This window comes from Neofelis nebulosa, chromosome 2 (genome assembly GCF_028018385.1).
Source record: "Neofelis nebulosa isolate mNeoNeb1 chromosome 2, mNeoNeb1.pri, whole genome shotgun sequence".
Taxonomy (NCBI): Eukaryota; Metazoa; Chordata; class Mammalia; order Carnivora; family Felidae; genus Neofelis; species Neofelis nebulosa.
This window is the reverse complement of record NC_080783.1, coordinates 169,757,129-169,776,548: the sequence shown is the minus strand read 5'-3', so window position 1 is coordinate 169,776,548 and position 19,420 is coordinate 169,757,129. Positions and strand designations below refer to the sequence as shown.

Sequence of the window (19,420 nt, the reverse complement as noted above, 5' to 3'; positions counted from 1 at the left end):
TTTATTTTGGCAAATGAGTTCATAGAAATCTGCTGTCTGTAATGTTTGGTGCTCATCTAAGTGATAGAAAGCATTTCCTAGGCCTCTCTCTTTATACCAGCCCTTCTCAGGGAACCTCAGCTGCTCCAGGGGGCCACGGCAGCTCAGAGGGAGGCTGAGACCCTTCTGTCTGAGTGCTGGAGGTTGGGGTAGGGTTCAAAACCCAAGCCAGCCCTCTGCCTGTCCAGGAAATTGTTCTGCTCTGAGTTCTGGGGTCTCAGTTTCTTCATCTCTGTGGTGGGGATTATAACTCCTTCCCTGAAGATTATGGAAGATTAAAGGAGATGAAGGATGTAAAAACACCTTTGTAGACTTTAAAGTCTTATCTGAGATCAAAGGGTCAGATAGCAAGCAAGAGTTTGTCTTCATTTCTTGGTGACTGGACCCACGAAGCTTCCTTTATTCACTCAGCAAATGCGTATGTGGCTGGCTAGCATTGTTCTAGATGCTGGAGGTGAAGCAGTAAACAAAACTAAGGCCCTGCTCATGGAGAAATGTATGCTCTATCGGGTGATAGTAAGTGCTGAGAAAGAGGAAGCAGGGTGCAAGACCTTGTGATGTGGTGAGCGATGGGGTGGGGTGAGTGCCATTGTATGATACGGGGTGGCAGGGATGACCCCAGGATAAGGTGACTCTTGAACGGAGACGTGCACGAACTACAGGAATGAGCACTGTGGCTGCGGGGGTGGTGTGGAGGAGTCCTCCAGGAGGGGCCAGCGAGGACAAAAGTCTTGCAGTAGGAGTGTGTGCGCAGCTAACAATATCGCAGCAATGAGGTGTTCCCACTGGTAAAGTTTGCAGAGCGCTTACTCCTATGACAGGCAGTAGTCACGCCTCACCTCATGACAGTCCCCCCCTCCCCCCACCCCCTCCAGGGAGGCTGTGTTGTTATCATACCTATTTCCTAGATAATGAAATTAAGACACCACCAGCAACAAGCTAAGCATTCAGCCTACTGGGGAAGAGGCAGTCATTGTCATTGACACAAAGGTGGATTGGAGGCGGCCCTACACAGAGGAAAGAATGCATGGTTTGGAGAGAAAAGAAATCTGGGTTTGGGCCGCGTCTGCTGTGTAATGTTGGGCAAGGTGCATAAGTAACTTCCCTGGGCCTCTGCTTCCTAATTTGTAAAATGAGCTGATAAAATCTCAGAGGACTGTTAGTATGTGAAGTGATAAATTAGGTGAAAGGATGTTGCCAACTGCATAGCATCGTGAAAAATGTTACTTTACTATTACTCTCCTCCTCCTCCTCCTCCTCCTCTACTGCTACTACTACACTACTCTACTACTGCTACTACTACTCTACTACTACTGTCACACTACTACTATTACTACAACTACTACTACACTACCACTACTATTACACTACTACTGCTCTGCTACTACTACTGCTCTACTATTATACTACTACTACTGCTCTACTACTGTCACACTACTACTACTACTACTACTACTACTACTACTACACTACCACTACTAATACTCTACTACTACTATTACACTACTATTACTCCTACTCCTCTACTATTATACTACTACTGCTCTACTATTACACTACTACTGTTCTACTATTACACTACTATTACTACTACTCCTCTACTATACTACTACTGCTCTACTACTACTACTACTACTATTACACTACTATTATTCCTCCTCCTCTACTATTATACTACTACTACTGCTCTACTACTACTACTCTACTACTACTATTACACTACTATTACTCCTACTCCTCTACTATACTACTACTACTACTACTACACTACCACTACTATTACACTACTACTGCTCTACTATTACACTATTACTCCTCCTCCTCTACTATTATACTACTACTACTGCTCTACTACTACTACTCTACTGCTACTACTATTACACTATTACTCCTCCTCCTCTACTATTACACTACTACTACTGCTCTACTACTACTACTACTACTACTCTACTACTACTACTACTATCACACTACTATTACTACTACTCCTCTACTATACTACTACTACTGCTACTACTACTACTACTACACTACCACTACTATTACACTACTACTGCTCTACTACTACTACTATTACACTACTATTACTCCTCCTCCTCTATTATACTACTACTACTGCTCTACTACTACTTCTCTACTACTGTCACACTACTACTATTACTACTGCTGCTGCTACTACTACTGCTACTCCACCAGTTCTTCTTCCTAGCCTCCTGAAAAGAGATTGAATGAGAGGAAATGGAAGTTTGTAGCTTATATAATTTCCTTTGTTCTTCCCCTGAAATTTTATTTCATGTTAGCGGCTCTGAGGGCAAATGACCTACAGCATCCAGTTTAACTGGAAAGTATTTTTCTGCAAGATTAAAGAACTATGAGGTCCAGTTGGTGGTGAGTCTGCTCATGTTTCTGAAGAAGAAACTTGAGGTCCTGGAACTCCCAGTCCATTCTCTTCCCTGATACCAAGCTCCTTATAATCCCCAAACCTAGAATTTGATGGTAGCTTTCTATAATTTTGCACTGTGTAGATCATAGTTGCTCACTAACTTTTAAGTAAGTGCCCTAAATAGTTGTACCCTTTCAAATTATTCTATTAAATTGTTCTCTGTATTTGGCCCAGTGTCCCATGGGATGAATGGCTAAATCATGGGGATTTGGAGAGATGGGTATAATTATTTGGACCATAGAATGGGAAAACTGAGGCAACAGGACCTATCCCCAACTGGAGAATTGATGGTGAGCCTTGGTACCCATTGTCATTTCTGCTGAGGAACACTTTGCTTCCACCACCATGGTGGTGGGTCAGTAAAGTCATTCGAATGTTCATCAACTGATTGAGCACCTACTCTGTGCCAGGCACAGTGCTGGGTGCTGGGAATGCAGCTGTGTTTTCTTTTGGGAGCACTCTTAGGAGTTGCTCGGGACGTATCATTTAATTTGAATGCTTGCTGCTGCCCTTTCTGGCACCTCCAGAAAAGGCAGAGATAGTAGCTGCTTTGTTGTCCCTTGTTCACGACTGGCAGACATGCACCCATCTAGCTGGCACATCATCTGGTGCCTGTGATCGACCTGAGTCATGCAGTCTGCGTTTTGTTTCCCCAGCGCTGCTGGCTTCCTGTGATAAGCTCCATCTTGGCTGTGATGCTGCCCTCCCCCGGGGTTGGGATAACAGCCTCCTGGGGACCGTGGCTAATCTCAGGAGAAGCGGAGCCTCCAGGGAAAGAAGCCTGTCTCTTCTTGTGTGCACCTAGGATTAGGCAGAGCTGCTGCTAATGCACTTAATTAGGTAAGGGCCAGGGGTGACTACTGGGAACAGGAAGCTTGGGGGGTGAACCTCCTGTCTGCCCCCAGTGAAGACCTTCCTCACTATTACCTTTTCTTGTGGCTCAAGCCCCCCCCCCCCGCCCCCGCTGAGAAAGCAAAATTAGACGAAAATCAAAATACTGGCTCTAGGAGTCAGCTATTCAACTACCTGTGACCTTGGACAAACCTCAAAAGTCCGGTTTCCCTATCTGTAAAACTTGGGGTACAAATCATACCTACCTCACTAACTTTTGGTGAGGATGAACTATCGTAATACTCCTGAATGCTAGCACATACTGAGTACACCCAGTAAGCATCAATAACTGTGAGCTAAGATGACCATTTTACAGGTGGGCAGCCTGAGGCCCACACTGGTGTTGATCAGAATTAACCACCTAGAATCCCTCAGTGCTGGAGTCTGGAGTAGAGTGATGGAGTCTCCATCACTAGGCCACCAATAAACCAACTTCCTTCTCTCAGGTGGTAACCCTCTGTGCCCTGCTGCCTGGCCTGGAGACAGAGAAGAGGAGGATAGTTCAGCAACAGAGGCCAGAGGCTGGAGAGTCTCTTCCAGCTAGACCACTAACTGGACCACCACATCCCTTGAAGTTTGAATTGAATTTCCTCATCTGTAAAATGAGGTGGCTTGACTGCCCCTCTGGACCTAAATTTTTAAAAAACTTTTTTTTAATGTTTATTTATTTTTGACAGAGAGAGAGAGAGAGAGAGAGAGAGACAGCATGAATGGGGGAGGGGCAGAGAGAGAGGGAGACACAAAATCAGAAGCAGACTCCAGGCTCTGAGCTGTCAGCACAGAGCCCGAACGTGGCTCGAACTCACAGTCCGCGAGATCATGACCTGAAGCCGAAGTCAGACGCTCAACCGACTGAGCCACCCAGGTGCCCTAAATTTTTTAAAGACGCCTACTGGAGGAAGCAGAGAGCCAGAAGGAAGAAGTGCGGGGAACATATCAATAGTACATAATAATAAAAACAGCTAGCATTTTGTAAATCCTGAATATGTGTCAAGGACTGTATTGGGTCCCAGGATATACTGGGACCAGAACATTATCCTTATTTTCTGGGAGCTCCCAGACTCATGGAACTGGGGAGAAGGCAGTGGAGATAGGGAGAGACAAATAACCAAAAGAATTAGAATTTGTGGTGACATTTGCCATAAGAGAACTGTGAATGGTGAGTTGTGGCTCCCAGACATGGCTGTCCTTTGGTGTTGTGCAGCTGCCTGTGCATGCAGAACCATCGACACATGTGGTGTGGTTCCGAAAGGTGTACTGTGAAAGGGAGCCTGAGCCCTGTGTGCTGGGGAAGGGGAGTCTGTGGTCGAAAGGGCAGGACCAGGAAGATTGGAGCTGGGTGGGGGTTTGCAGCCAGGCAGCCAGGCCAGAGCTCTAGGGGGCTAATGGATTACATTGCTCCAGTTAGAAACCATCAGAAGCCCCACTGAGCAGGGCTCTTGTGGCTTCAGAGCTTTGCTGATGTTTCCTCCTGCAAGGGGAAAAAGTCAGTTTCTGATTTAAGTGTTACCTTTCTGTCCTCTTGCTTTCCTAAGTGTGACAAGATCCAAACCCAAATTATTTGCACTAAACTTGTTAATTTTAGCAAGGTGGTAGAATAGAATAAGAATTGGAAACAGCTGAAACCCTGCCAGCCTTCTTCTCTGTGAGGTTGTGTTTGCTGACCTTCTAAAGAAAGATCTGTTGAAAACCTGGCTGTAGGTGGTGGATGTGACACTTGCAGACATAGCATGGACCTACTGTGTACTTGCGTCTAAGCTAAGTAATGTCATGAAACAAGCTTTCTCGAGCTCTTAAGATTGTTAAAATACAGTTCAAAGCCACAGAAACCTGTGGGAGCAATTTCTGCAAGGTGGGAGGCTGAGGGAGGCTTTGAAGCTGTCCTGTCTGAACACTTAGACCGCTGAGTGGAACTCTTAAGCACTTCACGTGCCTTAAACGGTCTAGCGCAAAGTGTGTTTGGGAACATAAAATCTCCTGCAGATACCAGAATAAAAACCCTTATCTCCTCCCTAAATATTGATTTAGAATAATAGCTTGTTTTGAACTTTCTCTCAATAAATTGATTTTTAACTGAGAAAAATACCTCTAGGGAAAACTTTAGACAGTATAGAGTTAACAGTTTTGGAGACATGGGGTAGCTGATCAGAAGGGTGTCCTTAAAGACATGAAAAAAGGAGGAAAAAAGGTGAAGGTATTCCTTTAACCAGAAGACTCCTCTTCCTTCTGATTGCATACTCCATCGACACATTTTATTTTGAGTATGTTTTGTTTGCAAGACCCTGTGCTGGAAACTGAGGAAGAGACTATGATTTCGCCCCTGTCCTCTGGGGGATGTGTGTGTGTGTGTGTGTGTGTGTGTGTGTGTGTGTATTGTCTTGGATGGGAAAGGAAAATGAGATGTTTTCTGGAAACTTTTTTTCTTTTCAAGAGAAAGGATGACATCAGGGCATAGTAGAAAGAGCTCTGAACTAAAAATCAACAAACTTGAATTCATCTCCTAGTCCTGCCTCTAACTAGCTGTGTGACACCAAGCAAGACATTTGCCTTCTCTGATCTTCAAATTCTCTGATACAAAGCAATGGGGCTGGATCCCGCTCTGTGGACCAGCAGCATAGACACCACCTGAGAGCTTGTAAACAATGCAGAATCTAAGGCTGTTCTCTGGGCCTACTGGGTTAGAATCAGCATTTTAACAAGATCCTCAGGTGATTTGTATGCAAATTAAAGTTGAATAAGCATTGTTTTAAAGAAGGATTTCTGTTCTAATATTCTAATGTTTTGTGCTTTTTTCCCTAATATATTGTAAAATCCAGTTATGAAGAATTTATCTAAGGTTGGGCTGGGCATTCTTACCCTTCTAATGTTGGTACTCTGTGAGAGAAAAGATTTAAAGGCAGAGTCATGCACAAATAGTTATGAACTCAGTTCCAAATAAGTTCCAAATATGTATATATATATACATATTTCTCCGTTTTGCCTTGCGTTTTAGGTCTTGGCATTATGGTAAGGACAGCTGTGAGAGAGAAGAGGAGGAGGTGGGAAGTCTAGGTGATTGAAGGTGGAGATGGCAATGGACTGGGACCTTCTGAGCTGGCGGGTAGCACAGAGCAGTGGGTCCCCAGCTCAGGTCCTCAGAATCAACACAAGGGTTGTGAGGATTGAAGAGTTTTAGTGCTTATAAAATCATGTTTATTATTTTTCTTTTCTTTTTAAAAAATGTTTATTTTTGAGAGAGAGTGCAAGCAGGGGTGGGGCAGAGAGAGGGGGTCAGAGGATCTGAAGCGGGCTCTGCTCTGACAGCAGCTAGCCCAATGTGGGGCTCAAGCTTGTGAATCACAAGATCATGACCTGAACCAAAGTCAGGTGCTCAACCACTGAGCCACTCAGGGGCCTCTGTATTTTTCAAATATATATGAATGTTGTTTTGATGGACTGAATGAAAATTCAGAGTGACTTTTTGATATTCTATATTTTCCTGGTTAATTGATGTTAAATGTTAAACCTTTTCGATGGGGGGAGGTCTATATCATTTTTGTTATAAACGGCATCTTCTTACTTGAAACCATTGGGAACCATTGGGATAGAGGGTAATAATTAATAATGATACTGATGACAATAACTAACAAATACTGAGAACTTTCTACTATTTACCAGGCACTGTGTCTTATGGGGAAGGACCTTAGGTATCTGTTAGTCAATTTATAGTTATGGAAACTGAGGCTCCTAGCAGGGAAGTGACTTGCTCTGAGTCATACCTTGAGGGAGTAGTTGGTGGGTCCAGGACTAGAACACAGGTGCCCTGGCTGTCGGCCGGTTCTCTATCTGCTGTGCCAGACTTCGTAGTTTGTCCATCCTGTGCCTCAGGGGAGCACATGCGGGATCATTGTTAGTTTTCCTGGATTCCTCCTGTGGGAATCATAGACTGCCAGAGTTGCTTCTGGGCCAATCATTGCATTTACAGGGGAGCATACCTGGCCTAGCAAGGGAAAGGGACTTATCTAAGGTCAAACAATTAGTTGGTTTGTTTGCTTGTTTTGGTCTTCCTCCACCTGAAATTCGGCTCTTTATAGTATATATTTTCATAAGAGGAGTGGCTGAGTGAAGCAAGCCCTTTTGTGAAAACAAATGAACATGGTTTCCGATAATCTCAGGATTTGTAAAGATTTATATATCTTTTAAAAGGATTTAGCATAGTCACTAATAGTTATAAGCAGTCAAATTATTGTTATAATTATTTTTTTATTATCATTTTTTTTTTACCAAGCTTTGCATATTAAATTTAGGAACAGTTTTGTGTTTTTATTTTTTAAATTTTTATTTATTTCATTTCATTTCATTTTTTTTTAGAGAGAGAGCACATGCAAGCGGGAGAGAGGGGAAGAGTAAGAGAGAATATATATTTTTTCATTTATTTATTTTGAGAGGAGAGAGAAAGAGAGAGCAAGAGAGCATGGGGGAGGGGCAGAGAGAGAGAGGGAGAGAGAGAATCCCAAGCAGGCTCCACACTTTCAGCACAGAGCTAGATGCAGGTCTTCAGCTCACAAACCTTGAGATCATGACCTGAGTTGAAGTCAAAAGTCAGATGCTTAACCGGCTGAGCCACCCAGGCATCCTGAGAGAGAGAATCTTAAGCAGGCTCCATACTCAGTACAGAGCCTGATGTGGGGCCTGGGATCATGACGTGAGCTGAAGTCAAGAGTCAGATCCTCAACTGACTGAGCCAGCCAGGTGCCCCAGTTTTGTGTTTTTTTAAAAAAAACTTTTTTAGTGTTCATTTTTAAGAGAGAAGAGAGACAGAGTGAAAGCAGGGGAGAGGGAGACACAGAATCCGAAGCAGGCTTTAGGCTCTGATCTGTCAGCACAGAGCATGACATGGGGCTCAAACTCACGGAGCTCGAGATCATGACCTAAGCTGAAGTTGGATGCTTAACTGACTGAGCCACCCAGGTGCCGCATCCGGTTTTGTGTTTTTAAAAATTGGAATGATTGTAGCCTTGACTCTCCTCCAAACCCCTGACTCTGGTCATGTTCTCAATCTTAAAGATAGCCTCTAAAAGGGCAGACCACCAAGTTCCTTGTCACCAAATACAGAACCACACAATCATTGGAAACCTTGTAATGGAAAGGGAGAAAGTTCACATTGACTGTTGGGACAGCTTCATCTCTGTTAGGAGCCCACAACTTACTGTCATTGAACTGAGAATCTGTCTCCTGGGCCATAGATTGCCCTATCCTCAGAAAATAAGAAGAGGAGGAGTGCCTGGGTGGCTCATTTGGTTAAATGTCTGACTTCAGCTCAGGTCACGATCTCACGTTCCGTGAGTTCGAGCCCCGCATCGGGTTCTGGGCTGATGGCTCAGAGCCTGGAGCCTGCTTCCGATTCTGTGTCTCCCTCTCTCTCTGCCCCTCCCCCGTTCATGCTCTGTCTCTCTCTGTCTCAAAATAAATAAACGTTAAAAAAAATTAAAAAAAAAAAAAAGAAAAGAAAATAAGAAGAGGAGAATTATTCTCCAGGAAGCAGTCAGCCACCTTTCTGTGCCACATATAGCTGTTACCAATCCAGGGAAGTAGGACCTGGGTTAGAATCAGGGCCAGCTTCATGGGTGTGCAACCTTTGCAGCTGAACAGGGCCCCTGCTTCAGCCTCAGCTGTGGACTTAATACTCTGCTATTGCTGTCCTGAAAATTTTAATATTATTTTGAACAAAGGGACCTGCATTTTTATTTTGCGCTGGGCCCTGTGAATTATGTAGCTGGTCTTTGTTAGAATAATTCAGAATCGGGACCAAGATCCCCTGAGGAACAAGTCAGTGGGGACTGTAGCCTTTTGGGCCAAGGAGAAGGAGGAGAAGGAGAAGGAAGAGAAGAAGGAGGAAAGGAGGAGGAGGAGAAAGAGGAAGGGGAGGAGGAGGCAGCCACCACAGGCCTGACCCCTTGTGGTGATTTCCAGTATTGTGTATGGACTAAAACCAGCAGCCTGCCGTCAGCTTTCACAGGAAGGAGAGAAGGGAGGATCTCTCACTGTCCTATTTCTTTGCCTGATGATAGACAATCACTCCCTCCATTCTAATTTCCATCCCTAACCCCACTCATACATAGTACCCAACACATAGTAGGTCCTTAACATGGTGTGGTTGTTGACTTTATTGCTGCCCTGTGGTGAACCATCACTAGATAACTTTGAAAAAGTAGATGAACCCCTTTGTGGTTGAGCTGCATTATAACCTTGTCTGTTTTTTGTGCCATCACCCTACCTCTCATCTGGATGATCCAGACACCTTCTACTAATTTCCTTGCTGGTAATCTCTTCCTCATATTAATCCAACTAGCTGGATTAACTCTCCCAGATCCATCACTTAATCCATCATGTGATCTACACACACTTACTTAATATTTCTGAATCTCAGTTGCTTCGTCTCTAGAAAGGGGATGATCATGTCTACCTTGGAGGGTTGTTAGGAAAATGAGAGGTAATACTTGTAAAGCCCTGAAAATAATAGTGACTGGCTCATAATAAGTGGTCAGTAAAGAGTAGTTTTTCTTGTTATTAAATTATAAGATTATATGAATGATATACAAGCAGCTTTCATTGTGTCATTTCCCCTCCTCAAAAAAATCTTCAGTGGCTCCCCATTGCCCCTGGTCATGGAGGATCAAAGCTCCTAGCCACAATCTACATTGCTTAACTTTTCCCAGTAGTGTTTAAAAAACTAGTAGAATGCTAGTTGCGGTTGCTGTTTTTGCTCTTTCTGTATCTTATTTCCCAAGGGCACTGGGATCTCCTTGGCAGTGGAACTCCGTGTCACCCCTTGACTGCCCAGGTGAGCGCCTGGCATACAGTGTGTGTGTGGTTGTTGACTGCTAACCACAATGTACTTCAGGAATATAGTGCAACTTTGCAGGTTTCCCATCTGTTTATACCTCTTAGCCCCTTCAGACTGGAAACGGATTATGATTTTGCATTTGAATCAGCAGGAGTTAAAAACAGCCATCCTTCCTTTCCTGTTCCCCCCCCCCCCCCCCCCCCATACAGTGACTGTCACTTTCTATTGGGATTGTTTGTTTACATGTTTGCCTCCCCTCTGGACTGTGAGCTCTGGGTGGGGAGGAATGGTATTTAATTCTCCTTCCTAGCTTCAGTGCCCAGCCAGTGAGCCTGGCACAAATAAGAGGTATTCATTAAATATTTGTCAAATCAATGAATATTAGAAAGCTCAAATTTTTATGGCAGACATGGGAGACAGTCGGAACTGACTTTTTACTTGAAAAACATTGTTTATTAGATCTGTATAGATCATTTAGAAAATATGCAGTTGAATATCTTTTATAGTCAAAGAAGAAAGTCAGTATAAAATACCTAATTAAAAGCAGAAGCTAGCATTTCCCCTTGGAATGAAGGCAGGATCATGAGTATTTTCCTTTTCTCAGCCCAGGAGATGGGCAGGCAGCCAGACTCAAAGACAGGGATGCTGTGAAGACAGACAAGGTTTGACATTAGAAGGAATGGGTCTGGGGGCTACTCTGGGTCCACGTTTGCTTCAATGTTTCTCCACATTGAGGTTGAAAATGCAAAGAGTGTTAACTTCTTTAAGATATTCCGAACCATTGGCAACTCCTTTATGATGTTATGCTCTGTTACCTATGAAATTATCATTTGTTTGTGAACTTACTATACTGGCATATTTTCAGGAGTAGGCTCTAGATTTAAGGTTAAAAGCTCCAAGAGGTATGGGTCTTTCTCTTGTTCTTCTCAGTGCTGCTGAGCCTGTCTATCCATGGAATGCCTGGACCTCTGACCCACATACACCTGTCCTGAGTATAAGAAGCAGGTGAGGACCAAGAGCTGGGGAAGCACAGAGGGTTATGATGTTCTGAATGATGTCTGCCACCTGGAGGAAAACTGGGCCCTCTGAGAAGGACAATGAGTGGGTATACTCTAGGTCAGGACCTTGCTGCTCAGAGTGTGGTCTAAGCCTTCCAGACTTATTGAATCAGAGTCTGCATTTTACCAAGATTCACAGATGATTCATTTGCACACTAATGTTTGAGATGCTCTGCTCTGATGAGAAAGTCTCATCCTTGAGGCTTGATAGTCCAAATTTTTGTCATTCTAGGATGTAGCATGACTCTTGTTCCGGAACTGCCTTGAATTCCAGAACTGCCACCATGGAGTTATTACCTGGCCTTTTTTAGTCTTAAGAGTTTTTCATCTATAAAATGTATATGTTGAGTGTTTTGCTGGTTTTGTGTGTATGCATTAAATGAAATAATGTAATGCTCTTAACATATAGTAGAAATTTAATAAATACGTTTTAGTTGTTGCTGATATTATTTTTATTTTTTCTGAGCCCCAGTGCAGACAGTTCAACTATATATTATGATGGGAGAATTGCTGTGCTGTCATTACTAAAATGTTGTAATTTTGCATTTGTCTTTTGTATGAATTAATAACTGGCCTTAAAGAATCATTAGCTTCTGAAGTGCCCCCCCCTTTTTTAACCTGTTTTTGTATTTTCTATTCTTAACATGGATACATGTGTTATGTGGTTCTATTTATGGCCATCATTTTTTTATTAAAATTTTTTTTTAATGTTTAGTTTTGAGAGAGAGACAGAGCACGAAATGGGGGAGGGGCAGACAGAAGCCAAGACACAGAATCTGAAACGGGCTCCAGGCTCTGAGCTGTCAGCACAGAGCCCAATGCGGGGCTCGAACTCACGAACTGCAAGATCATGAACTGAGCTGAAGTCAGACGCTTAAATGAGCCACCTAGGTGCCCCAATCATCTATTTTTATTTATTTATTTAAAAATTTTTTTAATGTTTATTTATTTTTGAGACAATGCGAGAGACAGCGTGCAAGCAGCAGAGGGGCAGACAGAGGGAGACACAGAATCCAAAGCAGGCTACAGGCTCTGAGTTACCAGCACAGAACCCGACGCGGGCTCGAACTCACAAACTGTGAGATCATGACCTGAGCCGAAGTCAGGCGCTTAACTGACTGAGCCACTCAGGGGCTCTTCCCCATCATCTATTTTTAAAATATTGAATCACTTACTTTTTTTTTTAGTTTATTTATTTTGAGAGAGAGAGAGAGAGAGAGAGAGAGAACAGGAGGTGCAGAGAGAGAGAGAGAGAGAGATTGAGAACCTTAAGCAGACCCCACACTCAGCATGGAGCCTGACTTGGGGCTCAATGACCTGGGCCAAAATCAAGAGTCAGATGCTCAACTGACTGAGCCACCCAGGCGCCCAACCACTTTTCATACTCGTTTCATGAATTTATATCTTGTACAGTTAAAGTCATAATTACAAAAAAACCAAAAAACCAAAAACCCAACCCAAATAAACCTGTGTAATGAGCTTTGGGACCACACTCTACTGATTCTTGTTGGAATAAAGTTCGAGAGTGGGTGAGGATAAGGTGGGGGCAGAAGTGTGAGGCTTGTCCGGGAGTGCCATAGACAGTGGCAGAGGCTTCACAGAGGGGATCCTGGGAAGTGTTGACTAATCTGGTGAGTCAGTTGTGTGCAGGTTGTGTACAGACTTCTACATTTCTGTTTTTGGGCATGCTATTTAGAGCTATTGAGGCACTTTCAAATGTATTCTCCCACTTAAGTTTCACAACACTTTTGGGATATAGGCAAGACAAGAAAAGGGAGGTTTATACAAGTTGAAATGTGTGAACATGAGTAAATATTTTTTTTTTTTTTTTGAGGATGGGTTGGGAATAAAGTTCTGATTTTTCAGAGTTATATGCCAGATGTTTATTCTTCTCTACTGCCTCTTTTCATGCAGTTTTTTGTTTGTTTGTTTGTTTGTTTGTTTTGTATTTTTAATGACTGAAACAAAACATTTAAAACCGCAACTGCTGGAAGAACCATTTGTTCTTGCCGGTCTTGTACCTCTCCTCGAACTTGACCTTGGCCTCTCGTCATGCCTTGTGTTTACAAGCAGGGTCTCTGAAGACATCCTTGTTGATGACAGCTTTGTCCAAGGTGGTATCCATAGAGTACCTTGTGGGTACGAGATGATTGTAGTTATAAACTTTCATAAAAGACTTGATCTTTGACCTTTTGGCGATTTTCTTCTTGCTCATGGCAGCTGTCACTTTGTGGGGAGAGCAGTCAATTCCAGCCACCAGAGCAAGGCTGTAGGGACGATCTTATGTCCAGAGTAGCGTCTGACCAGGACCAGCACCACCTTCCCGGGTTTCATGAATTTGCCCATCTCGACACCAGCCTCTTTTCATGCAGTTTTGAAAGCAGTGATGGGACTCTGGCTTTAGATAATTACCATTTTCTTACAACATTATGTTGATGCTACAGAGTACATCAGTGATAGTAACATACCACATATCTCAGTGTTAGATAATAATTACCTCTAGCAACCTAGATAAAAGCAAATAGTGGGCAAACAAAACTCCTCTGGACCAGTGCTGCCCAATAAAATTACAAGGTGAGCCAAATATGTAATTTTAAAGTTTCTAGTAGCTACATTAAAAAGATAAAAGGGAACAAATGAAATTGATTTTATAATATATTTTCTTTAATACAAGATATCCAAAATATCATTTCAACATGTAATCAGTATAAAAATTACTAATGAGATATTTTACATTCTTCCATTTTTTAAAACGTTTATTTATTTTGAGAAAGAGAGAGAGAGAGAGAGAGAGAGAGAGGATAAGCAAGCAGGGAAGGGGTAGAGAGAGAGAGAGGGAGAGAGAGAATCCCAAGCAGGCTCCATGCTGTTAGCACAGAGCCCAATGCAGGGTTTGAACCCACGGACTGTGAGATTATGACCTGAGCTGAAACCAAGAGTCGGACCCTTAACCACCTGAGCCAATCAGGTGCCCCTCACATTCTTCTTTTTAAACTAAGTCTTCAAAATCAGGTGTGTGTTTTACATTTATAGCACAGCTCAGTTTGGACTTGCCACATTTCAGGTGTTCAATAGGCACATACATGAGCAGCACACCTGGAAACTTTGAGGAAAATAATTGTAACAAATGCAGGAATGGGAGCACTTTGACATCAAAACCCTCATATTGTGGGGACAATTTAATTTAGAGACAGATAGTTTTGTAGATTTCAATTGCTCACAACATGGCCCCAAGTAATTAAAAATGAGATTAAATGATTTACATCATACTGTGATTAACAGTGCAGAGTTCTATGTGAAATATATATTTTTAGAAAAGTCCATCAAATTTTTTTTTTCAATTTAAATTTTAGTCAGTTAATATACAGTGCAGGATTTCAGGTTTCATCACTTACATACAACACCCAGTGCTCATCATAACAAGTGCCCTCTTAGTACCCATTCCCCACCCATCTCCCTCCATTAACCCTCAGTTTGTTCTCTATCCTTAAGAGTCTCGTCTGATTTGTTTCCCTCTCTTCTCTTCTCCTGCTCCCTCCCAGATGTTAATCAAAATGTTTTGTTGCTTAAAATCCACAGATGAGTGAAACCATATGGTACATCAAACTAGTTTTTGAAAAAAAAAAAAAAAAAAAGTGACATATGACCCAGCAGTTGTACTCCTGTACCTTTGTTCCAGAGATATCAAAACTTATGTCCACACAAAATTGGAAATAATCCAAATGTCCTTTAATGGTGAAATGAGCTGTGGTATGTCCATACCAGGAATATTGCTTAGCAGTAGAAGAAATGAATGATTGCTACTTCTGTCAACTTGGAGGGATCCCATGGGAATTATGTAGCCTGAACAACTGATCTCGAAAAATACATTTATATAACATTTAAAAAATAAAAATATAGGGACGGAGAAAGATTAGTGGTTGCCAGGTGTTAGGGACTGGGTGGGGGGAAACTTTGGGTAGGGGAGGGCTGTGACTATAAAATGGTAGCACGGGGGACCCTGTGGTGATGGAACAGTTTTGTATCGTGATTATGATGGTGGTTATGTAAATCTACATGTGGTAAAACTGCACAGACCATACATGCACCACACAAATGTGTGCATGTAAGATAGGTAAAATCTGAGTAAGGCCTCTGGATGTACCAAAGTCAATTTCCTGATTTTTCTGTTGTATTGTAGTTATGTAAGATGTCACACTGGGGAAATATTGGGGAAAGAGTACGTGAGACCTCTCTGTACTATTTTTGCAACTTCCTCTGAATCTATGATTATTTCAAATTTAAAAAAAAGTTTGGTGTTTGAACAGTTGTTCTATTATTTGGAAAGCCTCTTGCCTAGAATTCCTAGTGAGGAACCCTGGTGAAGCTGAATAAATAAAGATGAAGTACATAGACCTTTGTTCAGGACTGTCCTTTCTGTGCACTTGGTGCTGGATTCATGTCAATGCAGGGGGGCATGGTCGTGGCCAGGCTGCACACTCTCCCCATGTAAGGAGGCACCCCCCATGCTGATCACTCCCAAGGGCGCTCTTGTTCTGGGCTGTCTCAAGGTCACTGCGGTGGACAGTGCTACCACTGAGTACTCATCCTAAGGCACCCTGACCAGTCTCTAAACCTGAATGTCCCCTGAGGTGCCATTCTGCTGTTTGACCCCACCTTGAGAATGCTGGAGACAGCGTTTTGGCAGCCTGAACTCTCTCTCCACATTTTCATATTAATGTGTCACTGGCTTTCAGCACTTGCCTCTCAGTAATGCGTTTAGTCCCTGGTGAGCATTCCATAGCCAGATGAACTTTAATCCCTGAATGTTCTGAAAGGGAGGGTTCTTTTTCCTCTTTTGAAGATTCTGCTCCCCTATAAGAAAAGTGCATGATTTAATTAATGGATGAAAGAGAAAGGCCCAAACTGAGCCAGAAAGGAGTCAGCAGCATTGCCACCCACCTGCAGACACACAAGAAGATAAAAGTAGCATCTGATGGGGAGGGGAAGGACCCAAGAGGGAGGAGGACAGGCTCTGTCACAGAGGTAGCCCAGAGTTGGAAAGCCCGTGCTTAGGACCAGCTCGGTCATTGACGAAGTGTGACCTTGAAGCTCAGTTTTTGTGGGATTTTTTTTCCATTCTTTTAAGACGGAGATGAGAATATAGATCCTTCCTATCTCCTGATATGTGTAGATGACAGAATGAGGAAGGGGGCACGTCCACTGCAAAGTCTAAGATGCTCTCCAGTGCAGTTATTGACAATTGCAAGTAATGCATTATCTAGAATGAAAATACCAAGCCAAATTAAGAGAGAAAGATGGGGAAATGCAGAACCTTGTTCTTGTTCTTTAAAGAAAAAGCAAAAAGGTGCTCCTTGGTAAGTAGTCTGAGTTGTCTTATAATGATAATAATAAAATTATAGTAGTGATTATCTGTTTGTTCATCCATAGGGGCATTTCTCAGAGTGTAAGACTCTCCACTAAAACACATGCTCCTTGGCTATATAAGTAAGGCAAATTGTGTTGCCCTTTGGAGATTTATAATGAATGTATTAATGGTTCTGCAAAGCCCTGCAACCAAGAAAATTGTTTGACTTTGTTTAGTCCAGTAATTCCTCATTTTATTATCCACGGACCTCCCTGCTTCCTGCCTGCTGACTTTCTCTTAACTTTTACATACCTGGGTTAAATTCTCTGCAACTAGTATATGGCTCAGCAAAGCTTTGAACTGAGTTCTTAGGGTTTTGTTATCAGCCTTATGTGTTTTTCATATGGTATAAATTTTGTAAATAACTTAATTTTTCTTTTTTTGTTGGCTTAAAGGAAGCTCAGAAAATTTATAACTCAGGGTTAGGATATTTTGACCTTTCTATCTTTGTACTATGTTTTCTCCCGTTTTCTTTCCTTGTCTTGTTGATAGACTCATTGACTCTGACTTTAAAATACTTGTTATTATGTCGTTCAGTGTAGCATAAGCCACATGGAATTCTCTCTGGGTTGAGGTGGGGTATGGATATTGATAAAGAAACAACAAACTAATACTACCAAAAATAATCTAAAAATAACAATAACAAGTCTTTAAAGAGCCACTATTATTTGTCAGGCACTGTACTGGGTCCTTTTCGTAAACGATTCCTTTTTCATTTGATCAAGGTGCTTTTCCCTTTTATCCTAGGAAGTTTCAGATCTCAGGATTCCAATTTAGATTCTCAGAATTTTACAACTGGGAGTGACTTTTGAGAGCATCTGACCTTAAGAAATAACCTTGAGGGAGGTGAAAGTCTAAACCATCCAGGACAGATGGTCTTCTGAGATTCACCATGGCAACTGTAGCTAATCTCTCCCCTTCTGCCAGTTCTGGGAAAATTGCTTTAGGGAAATACCATTTTAACTGGGACCATGAAATCATTAATGATGGGCAAGCTGGGAGCTTGGGGAGTTATGTTTGGAATATAAGGATTCAATGCCTGTCTCTCTTGGGGGTGGGAGGAGCAGCAGCTGTGTGCTGGGATCATCTAGGACAATTTCTGCCCAATGAGAGAGGAGGGCAACATCTTCCTCCACCCAGCTGGGCTTACTTGGCAGGGCTCTCTCACATGCTGAGCTGGTGCCTGCATTGGCCTCTAGTTACCCTGCCTTTACCTATCCCAACCTTTCATCTAAGATCTGTCCTGAGTCACCTGATATCATTCTTCCCCATCCAGAGCCATTGGTGACTGTCCCCGGTTTCAGAGAGCTTTCCCTCACTTGGCACTGGGCTTTGCAATTCCTCATTGCATCATCTTTCCATGTGTATGTGCCCTCTTGTCTCCTGAATAGACTGGGCACTCCTGAGGGCAGGAATGCTGCCATATCCACAGTTGCTTCCCAAGTCCCAGTTCAGTAGTGGGCACATATTGGTTCTAGGGGGAGTAGTTACTCTCCCTACTGATTGGCATCAACAAACATTTGCTTGACATCAATAGGGTACAGGGCTCTGGGCTGGTCTCTGGTGATACAAAGATGCTTGCACACTTTTCAGTTTGTGCTAATAACTCTTACCTCCTTGCGAGGAAGGACTAGGACTTATTCATCTCTATCCCTAATACCCAGCATAGTGCCCTACATCTAGAAGCCTGGCTACTTTTTCTTCCCGGTGTTTGTTGTTCTCCTCCCCCTCCTCTTCATCCTCCTCATCCCCCTCCTCTTCTTCCTCCTCTTTTTCCTTCTCCTTCTTTTATAGTAATAGGGGCTTTCACTGGGCACATTTCCCAGCCTTTCTTGTAGCTGAATATGGTCATATGATCAGGTTCTGGCTAAAGGGATGTGAACAGCAGAAATGTATTTATTTTCCAAGTTCTGCTCTTGGAAGGAAAGGAGCGGGCTATCTCTTTCCCTTTTTTCTCCTTCTTGGGCTGGAGTGCATGTGGGCCAACTTCAACTATATGAATAAAGGTAACACTTTCAGAATGGCAGAGCAATGAGATGGAAAGGTCGTGGGTCCTCATCACCACTGACCTGTCATGTTAGGCCTGGACTGAATCTTTGTGCTTTTTATCTGGAAGAGAATGTAGATGTGAGAGACAAATAAATTTGTATCTTGTTTAAGCTTGTTTTGTAACTTGGGGTTTCTTGTTACAGCAGCCTAGTTTGTATTCTAGTTAATTCACTAATGAATAGTTTGTATTCTGATTAATCCAGTAATTCGCTATTTAGTAAATGTCCATTGAATGAATGAATGAATATCTGCCTTGCCCTATTGTCTTATAGTTTTAGCAGCAGACAGTGCACACATTTATATTGGGGAAAAGAAAGTCTCTCAAGTAACTTTCATCTACATTTCACTGGCTGGAACTATGTCAGATGTGTCTCTCTAGCTGCATATGAGGCTGTGAATTTGAGTTTCATTTTCTAATCTCTGTAGTTGAAGAGGGCAGAAAAGGGGGCAGGAGAGGGGAGGAATGAGTGAATTAATCTATATACTACCTTTCAGTCACAAGATTAGCTTTGACTTATATTCTTTAGAGTTACAGGGCTTTACATTTTTTAAATTAAAAAAAGACTGTAAGCCACCTAATTTGAAGAAGAGATACAGTTTTTATCCCAGATGAACCAGATTTTGGAAAGATAAGAGGTCTTCAAAAGAATATAGGTAATTATCAGTAGGGACCCTGGGGCTAGATGTAGTCATCTTGTCATACAACT

At 42.5% G+C, this 19,420-nt stretch overlaps 1 protein-coding gene and 1 pseudogene across 1 annotated transcript in view; one reads left to right on the top strand and one right to left on the bottom strand.

Annotated features, from left to right (window-relative positions):
- ROR1 (receptor tyrosine kinase like orphan receptor 1) overlaps positions 1 to 19,420 on the top strand; it is a 399,098-nt gene that overhangs the window by 15,962 nt on the left and 363,716 nt on the right. The gene's annotated exons all lie outside the window — the stretch shown is intronic.
- On the bottom strand, positions 13,209 to 13,603 carry LOC131504617 (large ribosomal subunit protein eL27-like; annotated as a pseudogene).